The following is a 14,197-nucleotide window of genomic DNA, read 5'->3' as shown; positions in this document are numbered from 1 at the left end:
GCTAGCTCTCTTATGCGTGGCCAGAAGAGAGGCCTTGACGACATCCTGTTGACAAGGAAAAGGATGGAAGCTAGTGACACGTATCCTCATACCAGCATTTTTCAATGAATGGCAGCCGAACAAAAATTCACCAGTTGAGGGTTAACCATAAAAATTATTTTTCAGTGTTTCCATTTTATTATTGCTGCAGTGAAACACCAGAATATTGTACATTCTCGGCTCATCGGGTCAAACACTGACATTTACCTGTTGTAAGCAATCTAAATAAAGTCTTAATGATGATATAACAATGCACATACAGTTTAGCTAAAGAAAATTACTCTTAACGAAGACCTACAATAAGGATTTTTTAAACATAGATTGAAATGTCACAAAGAAAGTATATGGTGTATATTTAAGAAACTTTTTTAGTTCAGTAATTGTTTTAATTAATTTCATAAATTCCATGTTGTATTTATTTTTAACCATTACGTTTGTTCTTGTCAACACTTATTTTTCTGGCAGAAACTTAAACCTTTGTTTTAGATCTCAAAGAAATCTTAGTCTTTACTTTAGTCTTGATTTATTGTTACAAACTTTGAGGAAAACCTCTGACTGTTAATTTATTTTTTTATTTTTTATCTTATGGCAAGTATGTTCTTATCATTTTTCGTCTGCCATTTCAACTTCTAATTCTATGATGACTCCACACCCCCATGAATTGTGACTGCTTTTTGTGTGTTTTACTTTATTTTCTTTTTCACTAGCATTTTTTTCACTCTTACAAATGTGTAGATTTCCCTGATGGCTATGCATTGAATCATCATCTATCAGCATACAGTAAATGATTGGGTCTCTCACGTCTGCCCTAATCTTAAGTGATGTTATAGTACTGACAGGTGTTTCACAGAGAAGATGGCAGAGATTGGTGACTTAACAGCCAGGCTGTTTGGTGTGGTCAAGCAAGATTTCAGACAAATCGCATGAGGACACAGATTGTGTTATATTAGATTTCATAAGTACATTATTTGAATGAGTAGGCCGTTCAAAGAATGTATTTATGTGCTCATGTATTCTTTTTAACATGTTTTTATTGAAGTTTTTGTAATAAGGGAAAGGGAGGATAGGGGAAAGGGAGGGAAGGAAAGGGTGGGATATGAAACATGGAAAAGTATTTAAAATTTAGAGAACTCATGGTATATGCTCATGTATTCTAACAAGTTCACTAGAACAATTAAGTTCAGAATATTGGTAGTCACGTTTTCTAGTACTGATGATCAGTTATTTGAAGGGGCCACAGAACCCCTCCAACCTATTAATAGTGCACCCCATGACCATCAATATTTTAAAACTGCAAAATAATACTGAAAATCTAAGTGATCAAATATTACTGCAACTATAATTTACAGCAACTGTCCACTACTGTTTGTGAACGCAACGATTATATGTGAGTACCTAGGAACATACCTGCTATTTGTATTCCTCAGTGGGTGAAACACATTTTTGCTTAGCCCTTTATGGTGCACTAAATGTAGCAACAAAGTCTACTTGGAGTCTTGAGGTCTGAAACTCACCCCCTCGTTTTTGGTGTCGGCTGCACCTCTCTTCCAGTTCTCCACAGCTATGTCTCTTCTGATTGGCTCATGAATGAAGGCATTGCAGGAGAGCTGTCTTTTTTACAGCAATGGCGGAATCAAGCACAGTGAGAAAAAGCTCTTTAAGTACCACACATATACAGAAAAACATCCTTAGTCCACGCTTCTTACTATCATAGTATTGATTCTATACAATTACCCTGATTTTCTTACATCAAAAACTTCTAATGAACAGCCACATTCTTAGATAGTGAAGTGAATAACCTGTAACATTTACACAGTCATATGTTCATGGTCTAAATATGGGTCCAATTAATTACTATGTTACCTGCTTTGTGTACCTAAGAGTTGCATTTAATTAAAAGTGCTACTAACCTCTAGATAAAAAGAATAATTGTCTTATTGATGTGATATTATAAAGAGCAAATGTTTTACCATCTTTTCATTTTTTAAATTATAAAGTCCAAATTAAAGAAACTATTTAAATTCTCATTAAGCCCCTTTCCTTCCAAGCAACTTTTTGTGCTTCTTTCCCCCTTCTTCAAAGTGTTAAATTATTTATTTTTCCATCCACATAGGTGCATGGGGCCATTTAAGCTATAGAATTCCAAGGGGGGTGAAATGATTTTTTTTAAAAAAGCCTGCAATTGTGACTGTTTTTTCCCTCTTTTAATCACTGTGTGCATGGTAAAAATGTCTTGGTGACCGGATTCTTTAAGTTGGTGCAATTACAGCTATATTCAGCTTGTATATGTGTGTAAAATATAATGGCCATAGCGGCCAGTAAAACTAAGGTGTACCATACTAAATATCAAAAGGTAGATATGTTTTAAATGATGTCTAAATGCTAATATATTTAAATTGCAAAATGTAAAAAAAAAAAAGTCTGATCAAAATTTAAAATTCACACGTATGGTAACTGCTGTAAGGGAAAAAAACAAAACCTAAAATAAAAAGGTCTGAATGATCTGAAATATATTTATATTGTATTAGGCTACATTCACACATCAGTTTTTTGACGTCAGGCAGAATCCGGCAAATTTTGGAAAAAACGGATCCGTTGCAAATTGTGAAAAACTGATGCAACGGGATCCGTTTTTTTGCCAGATCTGAGTATGTGGATCTGCCGGCTATTTTGGATTCTGGGGAGAGAGAGAGAGAACCCCCCCCCCCCCCCCCCCCAAAAATGGAAAATGCAAGATTTGTTTGAAAAAAAAAATGGAATCCGTTGCCGGATTCCATCATTTCACCTCACGTTTCATCTGTTTTTTCGTTGGATCCGTCGCTGTTCGTTTTTTTTGACGGACAGAAAACACGTTACTATGTTCGTTTTCTCTGGCCGCCGGAAAACAAATTTTCGACGGATCCAGCAAAAAACGATGAAACGTGAGGCCATCCGTCGCAACCCGGCGCTAATACAAGTCTATAAGAAAAAAATGGATCCGGCATCAATTTTTACTGGATCCATTTTTTTTCAACATTTGCGGGATTGTGCATGCAAAAAACTGTTGTGAGAAAGTAGCCTTACATATATAGTGCTATTAATCCCACAGTGCTTCAAAGACATTATCATCGCTGTCCCCGATGGGGCTCACAATCTAGATTCCCTCTCAGTATGTCTTTGGAGTGTGGGAGGAAACCTACACAAACACGGGGACAACATACAAACTCCTTGCGGATGTCCTTAGTGCGATTTGAATCCAGTATAACAGTATACTTTTATAGATATGTATTATGAATCCTGGATTCAAATCCCACCGAGGACAACATCATCTGCAAGGAGTTCGTTTGTTCTTCCCGTGTTTGTGGGTTTCCTCCGGGTTCTCCGGTTTCCTCCCACACTCCAAAGACATAATGATATTACTCAGACCTTTTTACTTTGGGTTGTTTTTTTTCCTTACGTGCTAATATTAAATTTTGATCAGACTTGTATGGATGTTGCAATATTATTTTATTTTTTTTACATTTTGCAATTTAAATATATTATTTATACAACGTTTAAAAGATATCTACCTTTTGATATTTTGTATGGTACTAAGTGTTACAGGCCATTATGTCTGTCCACCTAACCCTCGCTTCTAGTGACTGAGCATGAGCGATTCCCTTTTTCTTTGAAATGGCCACCTTGGTCATACAGGAGGATCCCTCAACAAGTTCATACAGCTGACAGAAAGCGGCTATGTGCGTAAAGCATCTGAAGTGCCTGTATATAGACATTCCTAGCAAATTATCGGGACAGAAGCTTCTCTTCTCGCCTGAAATAGCAAGTACAATATACACTCATTTTTTTCTTTAGACATAGCATATGCAATCCCGAGCAACAAGAGCCATTATATGCACTAGCCAGAGCAGCTTCAGTGAACATGGGTAAGAAAAGAGGGCTTCCAGTGAGGAAGGCTCCATAAAGATAAAAATCTGTCCAGTAGTTAAATGCACACCAAAGAAATAGAAGAAATAAGCCTACACGTTATGGTGTGCAGCCATGGAATTGGTGTAATGTGTGTTTGAACCTGTTTAATCCCTTTACCCCCAAGGGTGGTTTGCACGTTATGGACCGGGCCAATTTTTACAATTCTGACCACTGTCCCTTTATGAGGTTATAACTCTGGAACGCTTCAACGGATCCCGGTGATTCTGACATTGTTTTCTCGTGACATATTGTACTTCATGATAGTGGTAAAATTTCTTTGATATTACCTGCGTTTATTTGTGAAAAAAACGGAAACATGGCGAAAATTTTGAAAATTTCGCAATTTTCCAACTTTGAATTTTTATGCAATTAAATCACAGATATGTCACACAAAATATTTAATAAGTAACATTTCCCACATGTCTACTTTACATCAGCACAATTTTGGAACCAAAATTTTTTTTGTTAGGGAGTTATAAGGGTTAAAAGTTGACCAGCAATTTCTCATTTTTACAACACCATTTTATTTTAGGGACCACATCTCATTTGAAGTCATTTTGAGGGGTCTATATGATAGAAAATACCCAAGTGTGAGACCATTCTAAAAGCTGCACCCTTCAAGGTTCTGAAAACCACATTCAAGAAGTTTATTAACCCTTCAGGTGTTTCACAGGAATTTTTGGAATGTTTAAATAAAAATTAACATTTGACTTTTTTTCACAAAAAATTTACTTCAGCTCCAATTTGTTTTATTTTGCCAAGAGTTACAGGAGAAAATGGACCCCAAACCTTGTTGTACAATTTGTCCTGAGTACGCCGATACCCCATAATTGGAGGTAAACCACTGTTTGGGCGCATGACAGAGCTTGGAAGCGAAGGAGCGCCATTTGACTTTTTAATGCAAAATTGACTGGAATTGAGATGGGACGCCATGTTGCGTTTGGAGAGCCACTGATGTGCCTAAACATTGAAACCCCCCACAAGTGACACCATTTTGGAAAGTAGACCCCCTAAGGAACTTATTTAGATGTGTGGTGAGCACTTTGACCCACCAAGAGCTTCACAGAAGTTTATAATGCAGAGCCGTAAAAATAAAACAAAAATTTTTTCCCACAAAAATTATTTTTTAGCCCCCAGTTTTGTATTTTCCCAAGGGTAACAGGAGAAATTGGACCCCAAAATTTGTTGTCCAATTTGTCCTGAGTGCGCTGATGCCCCATATGTGGGGGGGAACCACCGTTTGGGCGCATGGGAGGGCTCGGAAGGGAAGGAGCGCCATTTGGAATGCAGACTTAGATGGAATGGTCTGCAGGCGTCACATTGCGTTTGCAGAGCCCCTAATGTACCTAAACAGTAGAAACCCCCCACAAGTGACCCCATATTGGAAACTAGACCCCCCACGAACTTATCTAGATGTGTTGTGAGAACTTTGAGTCCCCAAGTGTTTCACTACAGTTTATAACGCAGAGCCGTGAAAATTAAAAAATCTTTTTTCCCACAAAACTTATTTTTTAGCCCCCAGTTTTGTATTTTCCCAAGGGTGACAGGAGAAATTGGACCCCAAAAGTTGTTGGCCAATTTGTCCTGAGTACGCTGATACCCCATATGTTGGGGTAAACTCCTGTTTGGGCACACGGGAGAGCTCGGAAGGGAAGGAGCACTGTCTTACTTTTTCAACGCAGAATTGGCTGGAATATAGATAGGACGCCATGTCGCGTTTGGAGAGCCCCTGATGTGTCTAAACAGTGGAAACCCCCCAATTATAACTGAAACCCTAATCCAAACACACCCCTAACCCTAATTCCAACGGTAACCCTAACCACACCTCTAACCCAGACACACCCCTAACCCTAATCCCAACCCTATTCCCAACCGTAAATGTAATCCTAACCCTAACTTTAGCCCCAACCCTAACTGTAGCCTTAACCCTAACTGTAGCCTTAACCCTAACTGTAGCCTTAACCCTAACTGTAGCCTTAACCCTAACTGTAGCCTTAACCCTAACTGTAGCCTTAACCCTAACTGTAGCCTTAACCCTAACTGTAGCCTTAACCCTAACTGTAGCCTTAACCCTAACTGTAGCCTTAACCCTAACTGTAGCCTTAACCCTAACTGTAGCCTTAACCCTAACTGTAGCCTTAACCCTAACTGTAGCCTTTACCCTAACTGTAGCCTTAACCCTAGCCCTAACCATAACCCTAGCCCTAGTCCTAACCCTAACCCTAGCCCTAACCCTAGCCCTAACCCTAATGGGAAGATGGAAATAAATACATTTTTTAATTTTTTTTTTATTTTTCCCTAACTAAAGGGGTAATGAAGGGGGGTTTGATTTACTTTTATAGCGGGTTTTTTAGCGGATTTTTATGATTGGCAGCCGTCACTCACTGAAAGACACTTTTTATTGCAAAAAATATTTTTTGCGTTACCACATTTTGAGAGCTATAATTTTTCCATATTTGAGTCCACAGAGTCATGTGAGGTCTTGTTTTTTGCGGGACGAGTTTGAAGTTTTTATTGGTAACACTTTCGGGCACGTGACATTTTTTGATCGCTTTTTATTCCGATTTTTGTGAGGCAGAATTAGCAAAAACTAGCTATTCATGAATTTCTTTTGGGGGAGGCGTTTATACCGTTCCGCGTTTGGTAAAATTGATAAAGCAGTTTTATTCTTCGGGTCAGTACGATTACAGCGATACCTCATTTATATCATTTTTTTATGTTTTGGCGCTTTTATACGATAAAAACTATTTTATAGAAAAAATAATTATTTTTGCATCGCTTTATTCTGAGGACTATAACTTTTTAATTTTTTTGCTGATGTTGCTGTATCGCGGCTCGTTTTTTGCGGGATAAGATGACGCTTTCAGCAGTACCATGGTTATTTATATGTCTTTTTGATCGCGTGTTGTTTCACTTTGTGTTCGGCGGTATGATAATAAAGTGTTGTTTTTTGCCTCATTTTTTTTTTTTTTCTTACGGTGTTTACTGAAGGGGTTAACTAGTGGGCCAGTTTTATAGGTCGGGTTGTTGCGGATGCGGCGATACTAAATATGTGTACTTTTATTGTTTTGTTTTTTATTTAGATAAAGAAATGTATTTATGGGAATAAAAAAATTTTTTTTTCTCATTATTTAGGATTTTTTTTATTTTTTTTACACACTTGTAAATTTTTTTTTTTTAGTTTTTTACTTTGTCCCAGGGGGGGACAATACAGATCGGTGATCTGCCAGTTTGCACAGCACTCTGACAGATCACCGATCTGTCAAACAGCGCTGCAGCGTTACCAAGTGCCTGCTCTGAGCAGGCACTTGATAAGCCACCTCCCTCCCTGCAGGACCCGGATCCGCGGCCATCTTGGATCCGGGACTTGCTGCAGGAGGGAGGTACGGAGACCCCCGGAGCAACGCGATCACATCGCGTTGCTGCGGTGGTCTCAGGGAAGCCCGCAGGGAGCCCCCTCCCTGCGCGATGCTTCCCTGCACCGCCGGCACATCACGATCATGTTTGATTGCGGTGTGCCGGGGGTTAATGTGCGATTAGCAGCTGACACCCGGCCGCGATCGGCCGCGCTCCCCCCGTGAGCACGGCCGATCGCCTATGACGTACGATTCCGTCCTTGGGAAGTAAAGCCCACGCCACATGGACGGAATAGTACATCTGATGGCAGAAAGGGGTTAAATAACATCACTGGGTTAGTGGGCACGTTAACCCCTTCCCGCCGCGGCCCTTTTTCGTTTTTCGCTCCCCTCCTTCCCAGAGCCATAATTTTTTTATTTTTCCGTCAATAGGGTCATGTGAGGGCTTATTTTTTGCGGTACGGGTTGTACTTTTGAACGACTCCATTGGTTTTACCATGTCTTGTACTAGAAAACGGGAAAAAAATTCCAAGTGTGAAATTGCAAAAAATGTGCAATCCCACACTAGTTTTTTGTTTTGTCTTTTTTCTAGCTTCACTAAATGCTAAAACTGACCTGATATTATGATTCTCCAGGTCATTATGAGTTCATAGACACCAAACATGTCTAGGTTATTTTTTATCTAAGTGGTGAAAAAAAATTCAAAACTTTGCTAAAAAAAATTGCGCCATGTTCCGATACCCGTAGCGTCTCCATTTTTTCGGGTGAGAGCTTCTTTTTGCGTGCTGAGCTGACGTTTTTAATGATACCACTTTTGTGCAGATACGTTCTTTTGATCGCCCGTTATTGCATTTTAATGCAATGTTGCGGCGACCAAAAAAATGTAATTTTATCGTTTCAAATTTCTTTCTCGCTACGCTGTTATCAGGTTAATGCTTTTTTTCAATTGATCGGGCGATTCTGAATGCGGCGATACCAAATATGTGTAGGTTTGATTTTTTGTTATTGTTTTATTTTGGATGGGGCGAAAGGGAGGTGATTTTAAACTTATATTTTTTTTATTTTTTTCATATTTTTAAAAACATTTTTTTTTAACTTTAGCTTCAATAGCCTGGCACAACTCGATCGGCTCAGCTACATAGCAGCGATCATCAAATCGCTGCTATGTAGCTGAAATGCAGGCATGCTATGAGCGCCGACCACAGGGTGGTGCTCACAGCAGGCCAGCATCAGTAACCATAGAGGCCTCAATGACCTCTATGGTTACTGTCCTGACACATCGCCGACCCCGGATCATGTGACGGGGTCGGCGATGCTCTCATTTCCGGGCCACACGGCCGGAAGCGGTAGTTAAATGCCGCTGTCAGCATTTGACAGCGGCATTTAACAGGTTAATAGCGGCGGGTGAATCGCAATTTCACCTGCCGCTAATGCGCGCACATGTCAGCTGTACAAAACAGCTGACATGTCGCGACTTTGATGTGGGCTCACCGCCGGAACCCACATCAAAGGGGGAGACACGACATGCGCAGTACTAGTACGGCGCATGTCGTGAAGGGGTTAACCCCTTTCTGACAGACCCGTCGAGGTGGGGTGGGCCCGTACGCCCACGGATGGGATAGTACTTCATAGCGATCGGCCGCGCTCACGGGGGGGAACGCGGCCGAGTGTCAGTTGACTATCGCAGCTAACATCCGGCTCTATGTGCCAGGAGCGGTCACGGACCACCCCCGGCACATTAACCCCTGACACACTGCGATCAAACATGATCGCAGTGTTCCGGCGGTATAGGGAAGCATCGCGCAGGGAGGGGGCTCCCTGCGTGCTTCCATGAGACCCCCGCAGCAACGCGATGTGATCGAGTTGCTCCAAGGGTCTCCTACCATCTTCCTGCAGGCCCTGGATCCAAAATGGCCGCGGGGCTGCATCCGGGTCCTGCAGGGAGGTGGCTTACCAGCACCTGCTCAGAGCAAGCGGTGGTAAGCTTGCAGGAGTGCACGTCAGATCGCTGATCTGACACTGTGCACGGCAAAGTGTCAGATCAGCGATCTTACACTATAACATGCACCCCCCCCCCAGGGCAATGTTATAGTGTAAAAAAAAAATATTCACATGTGTAAAATTTTTTATATATATATATATATAAGTTCCCATAAATACATTTCTTTATCTAAATAAAAAATAACAATAAAAGCACACATATTTAGTATTGCCGTGCCCGTAACGAGCCGACCTATAAAACTGTCCCACTAGTTAACCCCTTCAGTGAACGCCGTAAAAAAAGAGGCAGAAAACAATGCCTTATTATCCCGCCAAACAAAAAGTGAAATAACCCGCGATCAAAAAGATGGATATAAATATCCATGGTACCGCTTAAAACGTCATCTTGTCCCGCAAAAAAGGAGCCGCCATACAGCATTATGAGCGAAATAATAAAAAAGTTATAGCTCTCAGAATAAAGCGATGCAAAATTAATTTATTTCTATAAATTAGTTTTTATCGTATAAAAAAAATCGTATAAACTGTAGTGAAACACTTGGGGGTTCAAAGTTCTCACAACACATCTAGATAAGCTCCTTGGGGGGTCTAGTTTCCAGTAAGGGGTCACTTGTGGGAGGTTTTTACTGTTTAGTTACATCAGGGCTCTGCAATGCAACATGACGCCTGCTGACCAGTCCATCGAAGTCTGCATTCCAAATGGCGCTCCTTCCCTTCCGAGCTCTGCCATGCGCTCAAACGGTGGTTCCCCCCCACATATGGGGTATCAGAGTACTCAGGACAAATTGGACAACAACTTTTGGATCCAATTTCTCCTGTTACCCTTGGGGAAAATACAAAACTGGGGGCTAAAAAATAATTTTTGTGGGAAAAAAAAAGAATTTTTATTTTCATGGCTCTGCGTTATAAACTGTAGTGAAACACTTGGGGGTTCAAAGCTCTCAAAACACATCTAGGTGAGTTCCTTAAGGTGTCTACTTTCCATAATGGTGTCATTTGTGGGGGGGTTTCAATGTTTAGGCACATCAGTGGCTCTCTAAACGCAACATGGTGTCCCATTTCAATTCCAGTCAATTTTGCATTGAAAAGTCAAATGGCACTCCTTCCGAGCTCTGCCATGCCCCAAAGTGGTTTACCCCCACATGTGGGGCATCAGCGTACTCAGGACAAATTGTACAACAACTTTTGGGGTCCAATTTCTTCTCTTACCCTTGGGAAAATAAAAAATTGAGGGCGAAAAGATTTTGGTGAAAAAATTGATTTTTTTATGGCTCTGCATTATAAACTTCTGTGAAGCACTTGGTGTGTCAAAGTGCTCACCACACCTCTAGATAAGTTTGTTAGAGGGGTCTACTTTCCAAATGGTGTCAATTGTGGGGGGTTTCAATGTTTAGGCACATCAGGGGCTCTCCAAACGCAACATGGCGTTCCCATCTCAATTCCAGTCAATTTTGCATTAAAAAGTCAAATAGCTCTCCTTCCCTTCCGAGCTTTGCCATGCGCCCAAACAATAGTTTACCCCCACATATGGGGTATCGGTGTACTCAGGACAAATTGTACAACAACTTCTGGGGTCCATTTTCTCCTGTTACCCTTGGTAAAATAAAACAAATTGGAGCTGAAGTAAATTTTGTGTGAAAAAAAAGTTAAATGTTCATTTTTATTTAAACATTCCAAAAATTCCTGTGACACACCTGAAGGGTTAATAAACTTCTTGAATGTGGTTTTGAGAACCTTGAGGGGTGCAGTTTTTAGAATGTTGTCACACTTGGTTATTTTCTATCATATACACACCTCAAAATGACTTCAAATGAGATGTGGTCCCTAAAAAACAAATGGTGTTGTAAAAATGAGAAATTACTGGTCAACTTTTAACCTTTATAACTCTCTAACAAAAACATTTTGGTTCCAAAATTGTGCTGATGTAAAGTATACATGTGGGAAATGTTACTTATTAAGTATTTTGTGTGACATATCTCTGTGATTTAATTGCATAAAAATTCAAAGTTGGAAAATTGCGAAATTTTAAAATTTTTTGCCAAATTTCCATTTTTTTCCATAAATAAACGCAGGTAATGGCAAAGAAATTTTACCACTATCATGATGTACAATATGTCACGAGAAAACAATGTCAGATTCACCGGGATCCGTTGAAGCGTTCCAGAGTTATAACCTCATAAAGGGACAGTAGTCAGAATTGTAAAAATTAGCCCGGTCCATAACGTGCAAACCACCCTTGGGGGTAAAGGGGTTAAACTGTGCAATGAGGGCTAGTGATTGCCAGAAAAAAATACTAGAAGCTAAACTTAAAAAATACAAAAACCTGGGTAAAAAAAACTGTATTGTAGTTAAAATAACAAAGATAATGAGACAATAGTGTTGTAATTTGAGACCTTATGGAGTTAATATTACCGTATTACATCTTTTCTAAGATTTAACCCATGCAACACATGAGTCCCCAAAGCAAAGATCCACTTAGATTCTCTAGTTAGAGGTTTCCTCTTATAATCCCGACCTCCCTCCTTATTGGTTTGTAAACTTGTTCTATTCCTGGGAAACGGAAAGCTCTATCATCTCCAATGAATATTGGAAAAATGTATTGATACAGTAGAGTTGCCTATATCTGGGGGTTTCGTGCATCTGAAAGGTGTCTCTGATGCATTCCCTCAAAAGGACAGACATTTTTACAAATAGTCTACTCTCAAATAAATAGCATAAGGCGTGACAATGAAATCTGTTATTTCAAAGATTAAGCCAGTTTTTGTGGAATGAAAATGTCTATGTGAAGAGATCGTGTCCACATTTATATGAAACGTGATCGCCAAAAGCCATGCATTTTTTGAGTATTATGGTTATGTTTCTTTCACTATCACATGGACTGGGAAATTTAATGGAATCTATACTAGGTTCCTTTTGGGCAAAATGGATCATGAGTCAAATATTTTTTCATTATTTTTATGATGTCAATATACTGGTGATTCTATGTAGTTGAGAAAGTAATTGGATAATTGTTTATTTTTTATGAGTTTTTTTCAATCTGTCCTGGAGAGTGTATATACACTTGGCTTTGTTCAGTGACCAGTTGGGATATTCTGTCTTGCGGTATGCAGGAAACTTTTTATTTTTAGATAAAATATTATCTGAACAGTTATGTTTTGATATTTCTTTTTATATGGTGGGGATGACCGGGATTCTGTCTTGGGTATGGAGTTACACATCAACTCTGTGTTATTCAATATTACCAACTAAAGTGTAGAATAAATTAATTAGATTATGATGAAACTGACCTGTGAATTTTACATTGAAAGGGTTGTTAGTCGACTTCGTCCGACATCTGTCCCCATCCCGGTAACAAGTTGTCTATACAACGACCATAAGATCTTATGTGAGGAGCTAATAATAATAATAATAATAATAATTTTTATTTATATAGCGCCAACATATTCCGCAGCGCTTTACAAATTATAGAGGGGACTTGTACAGACAATAGACATTACAGCATAACAGAAATACAGTTCAAAACAGATACCAGGAGGAATAAGGGCCCTGCTCGCAAGCTTACAGACTGAGGAAAAGGGGAGACACGAGAGGTGGAGCTAATAGGAGAGCTAATAGATGGTGTCCAGAAATAAGAATAACTCTTCCCATCTAGCCATGACCGTATTAGCAAATTAAGAATTTAGCTCCCATACAAAGTTCCTGTTTCTGTAAGAAAAAGCATTTGGTAAAGGAGAAATAGATATGGTTTAGAAGACCTTCCACAGCCATTTCCACAACGTCCTTAGTTTTAATGTTATGTGGCCTGTATGTATATAAATGATGACAGACCTTGTAAGGCTACATAGTGTGGTATGGAGGGATATAGCTCTACCACAACACATACTAGCCAACTGGACTACTGGGGCCATTTAAAATATTCAAATATAGAGATCCCAAATTTAATATGTTGGCGCTATATAAATAAAATTATTATTATTATTTTGTATCTCATAAAACTGGACAAATCCTGCATTAGCTGAAGGTAGTGGTCACCCTACCCTCCAAGTCTGTAGCTCAAAGAGCCTATGCCTACTACTATCAGTCTGAGAGTAGGTGGAAATATATTCTTATGAATCTATGAAAGCTTATATGTATTGGCATTATGTAATAGTCAACATATAGGTAATATGCTATAGTCTTATTGATGGCATCCATTGAAGACCCTCTTTTATTAAACTGGATAATTCACTTTGGAATAGTATAGTCGGATCATTGGATAATTCTGTGTATATAATAATATTTTTATTTCTATAGCGCCAACTTATTCTGCAGCACTTTACAATTCATAGGGGATATTTACAGATAATTTTAGACATTGCAGAGTAAAATAATTCAACGTATTGCAATAGGAATATGAGCCCTGCTCCCAAGCTTACAATCTATGTATATGGCTGGATTTTACAAATGGAGTAGATTGATTTTACGGTATAGTCCAGATTTTAATGTTTCCTTTATCGGCTAGATGTATCAACAGATCAGGGTTGTTTTGTAGCTCCCTTAGATAAATTATAAAGTTACATGTCAGCTTGTTGACTTCCAATATGGTTTTGAAAACATTTACCGTATATACTCGAGTATAAGCCGAGATTTTCAGCCCAAATTTTTGGGCTGAAAGTGCCCCTCTCGGCTTATACTCGAGCCACGGTGGGCGGTAGGGTCGGCGGGTGAGGGGGAGAGGGCGCTGAGGCATACTTACCTGCTTCCGGGGCTCCTGGCACTCCCCCTGCCTGTCCCACAGTCTCCGTGTGCTGCAGCTCTTCCCCTGTTCAGCGGTCACGTGGGAGCGCTCATTAGGGAAATGAATATGGACTCCACTCCCA

This window comes from Ranitomeya imitator, chromosome 5 (genome assembly GCF_032444005.1).
Source record: "Ranitomeya imitator isolate aRanImi1 chromosome 5, aRanImi1.pri, whole genome shotgun sequence".
NCBI lineage: Eukaryota > Metazoa > Chordata > Amphibia > Anura > Dendrobatidae > Ranitomeya > Ranitomeya imitator.
Note: the sequence above shows the minus strand (reverse complement) of the source record.